Raw genomic sequence first — 14,803 nt, 5'->3', positions numbered from 1 at the left:
TACACCTGTATCTACTCTTTATTGCTGGTGTTCTCTAATACTCCCATCTGCAGGACTTAGTGGGTGTTGTGTGCCTCCAGCACAGCACAATATACACCTGTATCTACCCTTTATTGCTGGTTTTCTCTAATAGAGCCATCTGCAGGAGTTAGTGGATATTGTGTGCTTCCAGCGCAGTATACATCTGTATCTACCTTTTTTGCTGTTCTGTAATAGAGCCATCTGCAGGAGTTAGTGGATATTGTGTGCTACCAGCTCAGTATACACCTGTATCTACACTTTATTGCTGTTCTCAAATAGAGTCATCTGCAGGAGTTAGTAGGTGTTGTGTGCCACCAGCACAGCACACTATATACCTGTATCTACCCTTTATTGCTGGTGTTCTATAATGAAGGCATCTGCAGGAGTTACTGTGTGTTTTGTGCCTCCAGCACAGCACCGTATACACATGTAACTACCCTCTTATTGCTGGTGTTCTATAATAAAGGCATCTGCAGGAGTTAGTGGGTGTTGTGTGCCTCCAGTGCAGTATACACCTGTATCTACCTTTATTGCTGTTCTCTAAATGAGCCATCTGCAGAAGTTAGTGGGTGTTCTGTGCTTCCAGCACAGTATACACCTTTATCTACCTTTATTGCTGTTCTCTAATACAGCCATCTGCAAAAGTTAGTGGGTGTTGTGTGCTTCCAGCGCAGCATAATATACACCTGTATCTACACTTAATTGCTGTTCTATAAAAAAGGCATCTGCAGGAGTTAGTGTGTGTTTTGTGCCTCCAGCACAGCACAGTATACACCTGTATCTATCCTTTGATTGCTGGTGTTCTATAATAAAGGCATCTGCAGGAGTTAGTGGGTGTTATGTGCTTCCAGTGCAGTATACACCTCTACCTACCTTTATTGCTGTTCTTTAATAGAGCCATCTGCAGGAGTTAGTGTGTGTTGTGTGCTTCCAGCGCAGTATACACCTGTATCTACCTTTATTGCTGTTCTCTAATAGAGCCATCTGCAGGAGTTAGTGGGTGTTGTGTGCTTCCAACGCAGTATACACCTGTATATAGCCTTATTGCTGTTCTCTAATAGAGCCATCTGCAGGAGTTAGTGGATATTGTGTGCTTCCAGCGCAGTGTACACCTGTATCCACCTTTATTGCTGTTCTCTAATACAGCCATCTGCGGGAGTTTGTGGGTGTTGGGTGCTTCCAATGCAGTATACACCTGTATCTACCTTCATTGCTGTTCTCTAATAGACCCAGAAATTTAGGTCCCAATTTCCAGGATGGACATGGCAGTTTAAGATTCCCTGCTGAGAGCCACACCTTGTCCCCTATCTTAAAGGTAGGGTTAACTCTCTTCCTTTTGTCGTAATGTCTCTTGTACTCTTCCCGAGCCTTCTTCATGGTATCCTGAAGCATTTGGTAGTTTGGTTGAATGAGGTTTACTCTATCTTGAACTGCCGGGACAGAGGATTCAGGGATGGTATTAGGCAGAAACGAGGGATGGAATCCGTAATTTGGCCAGAAAGGTGATTGGTTGGTAGAGGCGTGCACTGAGTTGTTATCTGCAAATTCTGCACAAGGTAGCAAGGAAACCCAATCATCCTGGGAAAAAGAACAGAAGCATCGCAGATATTGTTCCAACGTCTGGTTGGTTCTTTCAGTTTAACTGTTACTCTGTGGATGATAGGCCGAGGATAAACATATTCCAATTGAAAGTAATTTACAGAGCTCTTTCCAAAACCTGGAGGTAAATTGTACCCCTCTATCCGATACAATGCTGTCAGGTACCCCGTGTAATCGAACAATTTCTTTTATAAAAGTTTTTGCTGTATCCAAGGCAGAGGGGGTCCCTTTCATCGGCAGAAAAATGCGCCATCTTGGATAGACGGTCTACCACCACCAAGATGGTTGTAAACCCTTCTGAGAGAGGTAACTCTACAATAAAATCCATGGAAATTTCCTTCCAAGGTTTCTCTGGGACTGGTAGCGGCCTTAACAGGCCCCAGGGTCTGGCGTTAGATCCCTTGTTACGTTGGCAGGTAGTACAGGAGTCAACGTATTTCTTATAGTCTGCTCTTAGGGTAGGCCACCATAAGGACCGCGGCACAAGGTCAATCGTCTTCCGGACTCCAAAGTGGCCCGCTAGTTGATGGTCGTGAAAAGTTCTTAATACAAGTAACCTGGCTTGCTGGGGAACAAAAATCTTATCCTGATTCCATAGAAGCCCTCCTTGGCTTCTCAGGGAAGAAACTTCAGTTTCCGTACACTGGCTAGAGGCCTGCTCGATTGAAGATCTTAGATCCGGTTGAATTAGTAGGATATTTTGGGGGGACAAAATTGTACTGGGTGGGACTCCTTCCGGGGTATTTGGGAACATTCGGGACAAAGCATCTGCTTTGCTATTCTTTGATCCTGGGCGATAGGTTATGTGGAAATTAAACCTTGAAAAGAATAAAGCCCATCGGGCCTGTCGGGGTCTCAAACATTTGGCCGTGCGGAGGTATTCTAAGTTCTTATGATCGGTAAAAATTAGGATGGGGTGAGCGGCACCTTCCAAGAGATACCTCCATTCTTTGAGAGCGGTTTTAATCGCTAGAAGTTCCCGATCCCCCACATCGTAGTTTCTCTCTGGGGAACTCATTTTTCGTGAGAAAAAAGCTACGGGATGCAGTAATGCCTTGGAGCCTTGACGTTGGGATAGAATCGCCCCTGTGGCCACCTCCGAGGTGTCAACTTCCAGCACGTAGGGCAAGGCGGGATCTGGATGCTGCAGGATTGGTGCGGTAGTGAAGAGGGTCTTGAGCTGGTCAAAGGCGGACTGCGCTGCTGTGGACCAATGGAACTTGGTGTGTTGACGAGTGGTCTGAGTGATGGGTGCTACAATGGTGGAGAAGTTCCTTATGAATCTTCGGTAAAAGTTTGCAAACCCAATGAATCTCTGAACACCCTTCTTGTCAGAAGGAGCGGGCCAGTCCAGGATAGACTTCACCTTTTGGGGGTCCATGGCAATTCCACCTGTGGTGATGATGAGTCCCAAGAATTGAATGGATTCTTTTTCAAAATCGCACTTCTCGGCCTTAACAAATAATCCATGTGTTCTAAGAATACATAGTACTTTCTTAACGTGCACTCTGTGAAGTTCCAGAGTGGTTGAAAAGAATAAGAATGTCGTCAAGATAGGCGACAACAAAGTGGTCTAAATGCTCCTGGAAGATGTCATTAATGAAATACTGAAAGGTTGCCGGGGCATTACACAATCCGAATGGCATGACTAGATATTCGAAATGCACAAATCTCGTTCTGAATGCCGTCTTCCACTCGGCCCCCTCCCGGATACGGACAAGGTTGTAAGCTCCACGTAAATCAAGTTTGGTGAAGATACGTGAGGTGTGGAATCTTTGGAAGAGTTCAGGGATGAGCGGAAGTGGGTAGCGGTTTTTAAGGGTGATATTATTTAATTCCCTGTAGTCCACACATGGTCTTAAAGTCTTGTCCTTTTTTTCCACGAAGAAGATGCCTGCACTGGCAGGGGATGAAGAGGGACGAATGAATCCCTTGGCCAGGTTCTCATCTATATATTGTCTCAGGGCCTCAAGTTCAGACTCAGAAAGGGGAAATATCCGGCCAAAGGGAATGGGAGCCCCTGGTAATAACTCGATGGGGCAATCATAGGGGCGCTGTGGAGGTAAGGTATCTGCTTTCTTCTTGTCGAACACATCTTTAAATTCCTGGTAAACTGCTGGTATGTTAGGAACTGGACTGGGTACGGGTTGTACGGTCAAACAACTGGACAAGTCTCTTGATTTGGAATCCAGACAATGTTGCTGGCAATAGGCAGATGTGAAGGATATCTCCTTCTTGAGCCAATCAATCCGAGGGTTGTGTGCCTGCAGCCATGGAATTCCTAGGATGACGGGGAACATCGGAAAACTCAGGACATCGAACTTAAGGAATTCCCGATGACCTGAATCGGTGATCGTCAGGATAGGTATTGTTTCCCTGGTGACATGGCCAGAGCTAGGTAAGGAGCCATCGGCCAGATGGACAGTCAATCTCTGTTTCTTGAGATTGAGTGGAAGAGCCAGACTCTTAGCTAGGGTTAAATCCAGAAAACAACTACAGGCCCCTGAGTCAAGTATTGCCTGCAGAAGAACTCCTTTGCCTGCCACCATCAACGTGACAGGAAGGGTGATATGGGCTGAAGCCGACTTCGTTACTTGAAGGTGAAATGGAGTACAGAGGACAGGTTTACTTGGTCTTGTGGGGCAGTTGTTTATGAAATGTCCTAATTCCCCAAAATAGAAACAAAGGTGTGCCTGTCGGCGATGAAGTCTCTCTTCAGAGGTTAAGGCAGGACAGAACATGCCATTCAGAACAGAAGTTGCCACTGGGCAGACCGAAGGTGGAGCCTGGATAGGACAAGGAATCCGAGCGCGTTCAGACTGGCGTTCCCATAGACGCCTGTTGAGCTGGATAGTGAGCTGAATAAGATCCTCAAGAGTTGAGGGGACCTCTAATAGGGCTAGCTCATCCTTGAGGACTTCAGACAACCCCACCCGATATTGATATTTTAATGCTGCTTCATTCCAGCCGGAATCGGTACACCATGTGCGGAATTCCACTGTATAGTCCTCTGCAGGCCGCTCACCGTGGCGAAGGGCGTGCAAAGTTGCTTCAGCTGTTGCTGTCCATAAGGGGTCATCATATAGGCGTGCCATGGCTTTGAAGAACTGGTCCAAAGTATTCACGAAAGGGCTGCATTGCTCCAGTAGGCCATGGGCCCACGTCGGGGATCGTCCCTTAATAGTGAAATGGTAAAGCCCACTTTGGTCACTTCAGAAGAAAAAGTCTGAGGTTGCAGGGAGAAGTATAAATAACACGAGTTCTTGAAGGATCTGAATTTTCTTCGGTCCCCATAAAAGCGCTCTGGGGCTGGAACTCGTGGTTCTGGAGAGGTCGAAATTACGGGAGCAGAAACTTGGCCGGAGGAGATGGGCGGCTCAGGAGAGTGCTGCAGATGTTCCTTCAGCCAGAGGTATCTTTCTTGGAGCTCCTGAATAGCTGGGGTAAGGGTCATGACTTCTTGTAGAATGGCCTCCATTGGGGAGTCACCTCTGTCGGCCTCTGACTTGGCTGGATTATACTGTCACGATCAGGAGGGAGGCCGAGATGCTGAAGATGACACAGGGATGCAGTGCCCACAGTAGCACAGGTTGCCAGGTAGTAGCAGCAGATGACAAGAGCTGAGTAAACAAGTCTCCGGGGGCAACCGTGCTAGGAAGTCCAAGAGAGGGATCACAGAAGTCCAGTAGCAGAGTCAAGGCCAAGCCGAGGGTCAAACACAGAAGATCAGTCCTAGGACCGGAGCAATGGGTCCTGAGCTGAAGACCGGAGAGCAGGAGTCTAAGCCAAGCCGGGATCGGGTGCAGGGAGCAGACAAGGGACGTCGGGTACAAGCCAGTGGTAAGAGCCAGGAGAACAACAGGAGCAGGTCAAACAAGCCGGGTCGGTACACAGGAGATCAGACAGCAGGAATCACGGACACAGGTACACAGGAGAGCTGACGATAATCCAGCGATGCAGCACTGTCAGGCGAACGTTTAAATAGGCAAGGTGCCTAGGTCACGTCGTGTGCACGCCAAGGCAGTCGTGCGCCTAGGCAGTAATCGCCACCGCGTACGCACGCTTGATCAGACATAGCGTCAGGCGTTCGTCTTGGAACTACATTGCGCCTCCGTGTGCGCTGACGCGCGTTAACACAAACGTACCTCGCGAGGTTGCGCCTAATTCCCTGACAACAGCACAGTATACACCTGTATCTATCCTTTAATTGTTGGTGTTCTATAATAAAGGCATCTGCAGGAGTTAATGGATGTTCTGTTCCTCCAGCACAGCACAATATACACCTGTATCTACCCTTTAATGCTGGTGTTCTCTAATAGAGCCACCTGCAGGAGTTAGTGGGTGTTATGTGCTTCCAGTGCAGTATACACCTGTATATAGCTTTATTGCTGTTCTCTAATAGAGCCATCTGCAGGAGTTAGTGGATATTGTGTGCTTCCAGCGCAGTATACACCTATATCTAGCTTTTTTGCTGTTATGTAATAGAGCTATCTGCAGGAGTTAGTGGGTGTTGTGTGCTTCCAATGCAGTATACACCTGTATCTACCTTTATTGCTGTTCTCTAATAGAGCCATCTGCAGGAGTTAGTGGGTGTTGTGTGTATCCAGCACAGTATACACCTGTATCTTCCTTTATTGCTGTTGTCTAATAGAGCCATCTGCAGTAGTTAGTGGGTGTTGTGTGCTTCCAGCACAGTATGCACCTGTATCTACCTTTATTGCTGTTCTCTAATAGAGCCATCTGCAGGAGTTAGTGGGTGTTGTGTGCATCCAGCACAGTATACACCCGTATCTACCCTTTATTGCTGGTGTTCTCTAATACAGCCCTCTACAGGACTTAGTGGGTGTTGTGTGCCTCCAGCACAGCACAATATACACCTGTATCTACCCTTTATTGCTGTTTTTCTAATAGAGCCATCTGCAGGAGTTAGTGGGTGTTGTGTGCCTCCAGCAGAGCACAATATACACCTGTACCTACACTTTATTGCTGTTCTTAAATAGAGCCATCTGCAGGAGTTAGTCGGTGTTGTGTGCCTCCAGAACAGCACAGTATACACCTGTATCTACCCGTTATTGCTGGTGTTCTATAATAAAGGCATCTGCAGGCGTTAGTGGGTGTTTTGTGCCTCCATCACAGCACAGTATTCACCTGTATCTACTTTTTATTACTGGTGTTCTATAATAAAGGCATCTGCAGGAGTTAGTGGGTGTTGTGTGCCTCAAGCACAGCACAATATACACCTGTATCTACCCTTTATTGCTGGTGTTCTTTAATAGAGCCATCTGCAGGAGTTAGTGGGTGTTGTGTGCTTCTATTGCAGTATACACCTGTATCTACCTTTATTGTTGTTCCTGCAGGAGTTATTGGATGTTGTGTGCCTCCAGCGCAGTATACACCTGAATGTACCTTTATTGCTGTTCTCTAATAGAGCTATCTGCAGAAATTAGTGGGTGTTGTGTGCTTCCAACACAGTATAAACCTTTATCTACCTTTATTGCTGTTCTCTAATAGAGCCATCTGCAGGAGTTAGTGGGTGTTGTGTGCTTCCAGCACATTATATACCCATATCTACGCTTTATTGCTGGTGTTCTCTAATACAGCCATCTGCAGGAGTGGGTGTTGTGTGCCTCCAGCACAGCACAATCTACACCTGTATCAACCCTTTGATTGCTGGTGTTTCCTAATACAGACATCTGCAGGAATTAGTGGGTGTTGTGTGCTACCAGCGCAAGTATACACCTGTATCTACCTTTATTGGTGTTCTCTAATAGAGCAATCTGCAGGAGTTAGTGGGCGTTGTGTGCTTCCAGCGCAGAATACACCTGTATCTACCTTTATTGCTGTTCTCTAAAAGAGTCATCTGCAGAAGTTAGTGGGTGTTCTGTGCTTCCATTACAGTACACACCTTTATCTACCTTTAATGCTGTTCTCAAATAGAGCCATCAGCAGGAGTTAGTAGGTGTTGTGTACCTCCAGCACAGCACAATATACACCTGTATCTACCCTTTATTGCTGGTGTTCTCTAATACAGCCATCTACAGGAATTAGTGGGTGTTGTGTGCTTCCAGCACGGTATACACCTTTATCTACCTTTATTGCTGTTCTCTAATAGAGCCATCTGCAGAAGTTAGTGGGTGTTGTGTGCTTCCAGCACACAACACCTTTATCTATCTTTATTGCTGTTCTCTAATAGAGCCATCTACAGGAGTTAGTGGGTGTTGTGTGCTTCCAGCACAGTATACACCTGTATCTTCCTTTATTGCTGTTGTCTAATAGAGCCATCTGCAGAAGTTAGTGGGTGTTGTGTGCTTTTCCAGCGCCGTATACACCTGTACCTACCTTTATTGCTGTTCTCTAATAGAGCCATCTGCAGGAGTTAGTGGGTGTTATGTGCTTCCAGCACATTATACACCCGTATCTTCCCTTTATTGCTGGTGTTCTCTAATACAGCCATCTGCAGGACTTGGTGGATGTTGTGTGCCTCCAGCACAGCACAATATACACCTGTATCTACCCTTTATTGCTGGTGTTCTCTAATACAGCCATCTGCAGGAATTAGTGGGTGTTGTGTGCCTCCAGCGCAGTATACACCTGTATATACCCTTTATTGCTGTTCTCTAATACAGCCATCTGCAGGAGTTAGTGGGTGTTGTTTGCTTCCAGTGCAGTATACACCTGTATCTACCTTTATTGCTGTGCTCTAATAGAGCCATCTGCAGGAGTTAGTGGGTGTTGTGTGCTTCCAGCACAGTATACACCTTTATCTACCTTTATTGCTGTTCTCAAATAAAGCCATCTGCAGGAGTTGGTAGGTGTTGTGTGCCTCTAGCACAGTAAAGTATACACCTGTATCTACCCTTTATTGCTGGTGTTCTTTCATAAAGGCATCTGCAGGAGTTAGTGGGTGTTGTGTGCCTCCAGCACAGCACAATATACACCTGTATCTACCCTTTATTGCTGGTGTTCTCTAATAGAGCCATCTGCAGGAGTTGGTGGGTGTTGTGTGCTTCCAGTGCAGTATACACCTGTATCTTCCTTTATTGCTGTTCTCTAATACAGCCATCTGCTGGAGTTAGTGGGTGTTGTGTGCTACCAGCGCAGTATACACCTGTATCTACCTTTATTGCTGTTCTCTAATAGAGCCATCTGCAGGAGTTAGTGGGTGTTGTGTGCTTCCAGCGCAGTATACACCTGTATCTACCTTTATTGCTGTTCCCTAATAGAGCCACCTGCAGGAGTAAGTGGGTGTTGTGTGCTTCCAACGCAGTACACATCTGTATCTAGCTTTATTGCTGTTCTCTAATAGAGCCATCTGCAGGAGTTAGTGGGTGTTGTGTGCTTCCAGCGCAGGATACACCTGTATCTACACTTTTTTGCTGTTCTCAAATAGCGCCATCTGCAGGAGTTAGTAGGTGTTGTGTGCCCCCAGCACAGCACAGTATACACCTGTATCTACCCTTTAATTGCTGGTGTTCTATAATAAAGGCATCTGCGTGAGTTAGTGGGTGTGGTGTGCCTCCAGCACAGCACAATATAAACCTGTATCTACCCTTTATTGCTGGTGTTCTCTAATAGAGCCATCTGCAGGAGTTAGTGGGTGTTGTGTGCATCCAGCACAGTATATACCCGTATCTACCCTTTATTGCTGGTGTTCTCTAATACAGCCCTCTGCAGGACTTAGTGGGTGTTGTGTGCCTCCAGCACAGCACAATATACACCTGTATCTACCCTTTATTGCTGGTGTTCTCTAATACAGCCATCTGCAGGAATTAGTGGGTGTTGTGTGCCTCCAGCGCAGTATACACCTGTATCTACCCTTTATTGCTATTCTCTAATAGAGCCATCTGCAGGAGTTAGTGGGTGTTGTGTGCTACCAGCGCAGTATACACCTGTATCTACCCTTTATTGCTGTTTTTCTAATAGAGCCATCTGCAGGAGTTAGTGGGTGTTGTGTGCCTCCAGCACAGCACAATATCCTGTATCTACCCGTTATTGCTGGTGTTCTATAATAAAGGCATCTGCAGGCGTTAGTGGGTTTTTTGTGCCTCCATCACAGCACAGTATTCACCTGTATCTACCCTTTAATTACTGGTGTTCTATAATAAAGGCATCTGCAGGAGTTAGTGGGTGTTGTGTGCCTCAAGCACAGCACAATATACACCTGTATATACCCTTTATTGCTGGTGTTCTCTAATAGAGCCATCTGCAGGAGTAAGTGGGTGTTGTGTGCTTCCATTGCAGTATACACCTGTATCTACCTGTATTGCTGTTCTCTAATAGAGCCATCTGCAGGAGTTAGTGGGTGTTGTGTGCTACCAGCGCAGTTTACACCTGTATCTACCTTTATTGCTGTTCACTAATTGAGCCATCTGCAGGAGTTAGTGGGTGTTGTGTGCTTGCAGCGCAGTATACACCTGTATCTTCCTTTATTGCTGTTGTCTAATAGAGCCATCTGCAGAAGTTAGTGGGTGTTGTGTGCTTCCAGCACAGGATACACCTGTATCTACCTTTATTGCTGTTCTCTAATAGAGCCATCTGCCGGAGTTAGTGGATGTTGTGTGTTCCAACGCAGTATACACCTGTATCTAGCTTTATTGCTGTTCTCTAATAGAGCCATCTGCAGAAGTTATTGGATGTTGTGTGCCTCCAGCGCAGTATACACCTCTATCTACCTTTATTGCTGTTCTCTAATAGAGCCATCTGCAGAAGTTAGTGGGTGTTGTGTGCTTCCAGCACAGTATACACCTTTATCTACGTTTATTGTTGTTCACTAATACAGCCATCTGCAAGAGTTAATGGGTGTTGTGTGCTTCCAGCGCAGCATAATATACACCTGTATCTACACTTAATTGCTGTTCTCAAATAGAGCCATCAGCAGGAGTTAGTATGTGTTGTGTACCTCCAGCACAGCACAGTATACACCTGTATCTACCCTTTATTGCTGGTGTTCTATAATAAAGGCATCTGCAGGAGTTGGTGTGTGTTTTGTGCCTCCAGCACAGCACAGTATACACCTGTATCTATCCTTTAATTGCTGGTGTTCTATAATAAAGGCATCTGCAGGAGTTAGTGGGTGTTCTGTTCCTCCAGTACAGCACAAAATACACCTGTATCTACCCTTTAATGCTGGTGTTCTCTAATAGAGCCATCTGCAGGAGTTAGTGGGTGTTATGTGCTTCCAGTGCAGTATACACCTGTATCTACCTTTATTGCTGTTCTCTAATAGAGCCATCTGCAGGAGTTAGTGGGTGTTGTATGCTTCCAACGCAGTATACACGTGTATATAGCTTTATTGCTGTTCTCTAATAGAGCCATCTGCAGGAGTTAGTGGATATTGTGTGCTTCCAGCACAGTATACACCTATATCTCCCTTTTTTGCTGTTCTGTAATAGAGCTATCTGCAGGAGTTAGTGGGTGTTGTGTGCTACCAGCGCAGTATACACCTGTATCCACCTTTATTGCTGTTCTCTAATACAGCCATCTGCGGGAGTTAGTGGGTGTTGTGTGCTTCCAATGCAGTATACACCTGTATCTACCTTTATTGCTGTTCTCTAATAGAGCCATCTGCAGGAGTTAGTGGGTGTTATGTGCATCCAGCGCAGTATACACCTGTATCCACCTGTATCCACCTTTATTGCTGTTCTCTAATACAGCCATCTGCAGGAGTTAGTGGGTGTTGTGTGCTTCCAATGCAGTATACACCTGTATCTTCCTTTATTGCTGTTCTATAATAGAGCCATCTGCAGGAGTTAGTGTGTATTGTGTGCATCCAGCACAGTATACACCTGTATCTTCCTTTATTGCTGTTGTCTAATGCCCCGTACACACAAGCGGACTTTTCAACATCCAAAGTCCGACGGACTGATTCCGTCAGACTATTCGATCGTGTGTGGGCTGCAACGGATTTTGATTCACCAAGTCTGACGGACTTTAGAATATGGAGCATGCTTCAAATTTTTCAGACGGAACTCCGCCGGACCCGGTCCCTTCCAAGAATTTGCTCGTGTGTATGCTATTCCGACGGACTAAAACCGACGCTAGGGCAGCTATTGGCTACTGGCTATGAACTTCCTTATTCGAATCCAGTCGTACGTCATCACGTTCGAATCCGTCGGAGTTTAGTGTGATTGTGTGTGGCCAAGTCCGCTCAGCCGAAAAGTCCGTCAGAACTCTGTCAGAACTCCGGCAGAACTCCAGCAGAACTCCTTCGGAAGTCTGTCGGACATAAGTCCTCTCGTGTGTACGGGGCTTAATAGAGCCATCTGCAGAAGTTAGTGGGTGTTGTGTGCTTCCAGCACAGTATACACCTGTATCTAACTTTATTGCTGTTCTCTAATAGAGCCATCTGCAGGAGTTAGTGGGTGTTGTGTGCATCCAGCACAGTATACACCCGTATCTACCCTTTATTGCTGGTGTTCTCTAATACAGCCCTCTGCAGGAATTAGTGGGTGTTGTGTGCCTCCAGCACAGCACAATATACACCTCTATCTACCTTTATTGATGTTCTCTAATAGAGCCATCTGCCGGAGTTAGTGGGTGTTGTGTGTTCCAACACAGTATACACCTGTATCTAGCTTTATTGCTGTTCTCTAATAGAGCCATCTGCAGAAGTTATTGGATGTTCTGTACCTCCAGCGCAGTATACACCTCTATCTACTTTTATTGCTGTTCTCTAATAGAGCCATCTGCAGAAGTTAGTGGGTGTTGTGTGCTTCCAGCGCAGCATAATATACACCTGTGTCTACACTTAATTGCTGTTCTCAAATAGAGCCATCAGCAGGAGTTAGTAGGTGTTGTGTACCTCCAGCACAGCATAGTATACACCTGTATCTACCCTTTATTACTGGTGTTCTATAATAAAGGCATCTGCAGGAGTTAGTGTGTGTTTTGTGCCTCCAGCACAGCACAGTATACACCTGTATCTATCCTTTAATTGCTGGTGTTCTATAATAAAGGCATCTGCAGGAGTTAATGGGTGTTCTGTTCCTCCAGCACAGCACAATATACACCTGCATCTACCCTTTAATGCTGGTGTTCTCTAATAGAGCCATCTGCAGGAGTTAGTGGGTGTTATGTGCTTCCAGTGCAGTATACACCTGTATCTACCTTTATTGCTGTTCTCTAATAGAGCCATCTGCAGGAGTTAGTGGGTGTTGTGTGCTTCCAACGCAGTATACACCTATATCTACCTTTTTTGCTGTTCTGTAATAGAGCTAACTGCAGGAGTTAGTGGGTGTTGTGTGCTACCAGCACAGTATACAACTGTATTCACCTTTATTGCTGTTCTCTAATAGAGCCATCTGCAGGAGTTAGTGGGTGTTGTGTGCTACCAGCGTAGTATACACCTGTATCTTCCTTTATTGCTGTTGTCTAATAGAACCATCTGCAGAAGTTAGTGGGTGTTGTGTGCATCCAGCACAGTATACACCCGTATCTACCCTTTATTGCTAGTGTTCTCTAATACAGCCCTCTGCAGGACTTAGTGGGTGTTGTGTGCCTCCAGCACAGCACAATATACACCTGTATCTACCCTTTATTGCTGGTGTTCTCTAATACATCCATCTGCAGAAATTAGTGGGTGTTGTGTGCCTCCAGCGCAGTATACACCTGTATCTACCCTTTATTGCTGTTCTCTAATAGAGCCATCTGCAGGAGTTAGTGGGTGTTGTGTGCTACCAGCGCAGTATACACCTGTATCTACCCTTTATTGGTGTTTTTCTAATAGAGCCATCTGCAGGAGTTAGTGGGTGTTGTGTGCCTCCAGCACAGCACAATATACACCTGTACCTACACTTTATTGCTGTTCTTAAATAGAGCCATCTGCAGGAGTTAGTAGGTGTTGTGTGCCTCCAGCACAGCACAGTATACACCTATATCTACCCGTTATTGCTGGTTTTCTATAATAAAGGCATCTGCAGGCGTTAGTGGGTGTTTTGTGCCTCCATCACAGCACAGTATTCACCTGTATCTACCCTTTAATTACTGGTGTTCTATAATAAAGGCATCTGCAGGAGTTAGTGGGTGTTGTGTGCCTCCAGCACAGCAAAATATACACCTGTACCTACACTTTATTGCTGTTCTTAAATAGAGCCATCTGCAGGAGTTCGTAGGTGTTGTGTGCCTCCAGCACAGCACAGTATACACCTATATCTACCCGTTATTGCTGGTTTTCTATAATAAAGGCATCTGCAGGCGTTAGTGGGTGTTTTGTGCCTCCATCACAGCACAGTATTCACCTGTATCTACCCTTTAATTACTGGTGTTGTATAATAAAGGCATCTGCAGGAGTTAGTGGGTGTTGTGTGCCTCAAGCACAGCACAATATACACCTGTATCTACCCTTTATTGCTGGTGTTCTCTAATAGAGCCATCTGCAGGAGTTATTGGATGTTGTGTGTCTCCAGCGCAGTATACACCTGTATCTACCTTTATTGCTGTTCTCTAATACAGCCATCTGTGGGAGTTAGTGGGTGTTGTGTGCTTCCAATGCAGTATACACCTGTATCTACCTTTATTGCTGTTCTCTAATAGAGCCATCTGCAGGAGTTATTGGATGTTGTGTGCCTCCAGCGCAGTATACACCTGTATCTACCTTTATTGCTGTTCTCTAATAGAGCCATCAGCAGGAGTTAGTGGGTGTTGTGTGCATCCAGCACAGTATACATCTGTATCTACCTTTATTGCTGTTCTCTAATAGAGCTATCTGCAGACGTTAGTGGGTGTTCTGTGCTTCCAACACAGTATACACCTTTATCTACCTTTATTGCTGTTCTCTAATAGAGTCATCTGCAGGAGTTAGTGGGTGTTGTGTGCTTTCAGCACATTATATACCCGTATCTACACTTTATTGCTGGTGTTTTCTCTAATACAGCCATCTGCAGGACTTAGTGGGTGTTGTATGCCTCCAGCACAGCACAATCTACACCTGTATCAACCCTTTGTTTGCTGGTGTTTCCTAATACAGCTATCTGCAGGAATTAGTGGGTGTTGTGTGCCTCCAGCACAGTATACACCTGTAATCTACCCTTTATTGCTGTTCTCTAATAGATCCATCTGCAGCAGTTAGTGGGTGTGGTGTGCTACCAGCGCAAGTATACACCTGTATCTACCTTTATTGCTGTTCTCTAATAGAGTCATCTGCAGAAGTTAGTGGGTGTTGTGTGCTTCCAGCGCAGTATACACC

This window comes from Lithobates pipiens, unplaced genomic scaffold (genome assembly GCF_037356315.1).
Source record: "Lithobates pipiens isolate NorthernLeopardFrog02 unplaced genomic scaffold, aLitPip1_a1.2 Scaffold_13, whole genome shotgun sequence".
Lineage (NCBI taxonomy): Eukaryota > Metazoa > Chordata > Amphibia > Anura > Ranidae > Lithobates > Lithobates pipiens.
The sequence above is the reverse complement of the archived record's forward strand: the minus strand, read 5'-3'. Positions refer to the sequence as shown.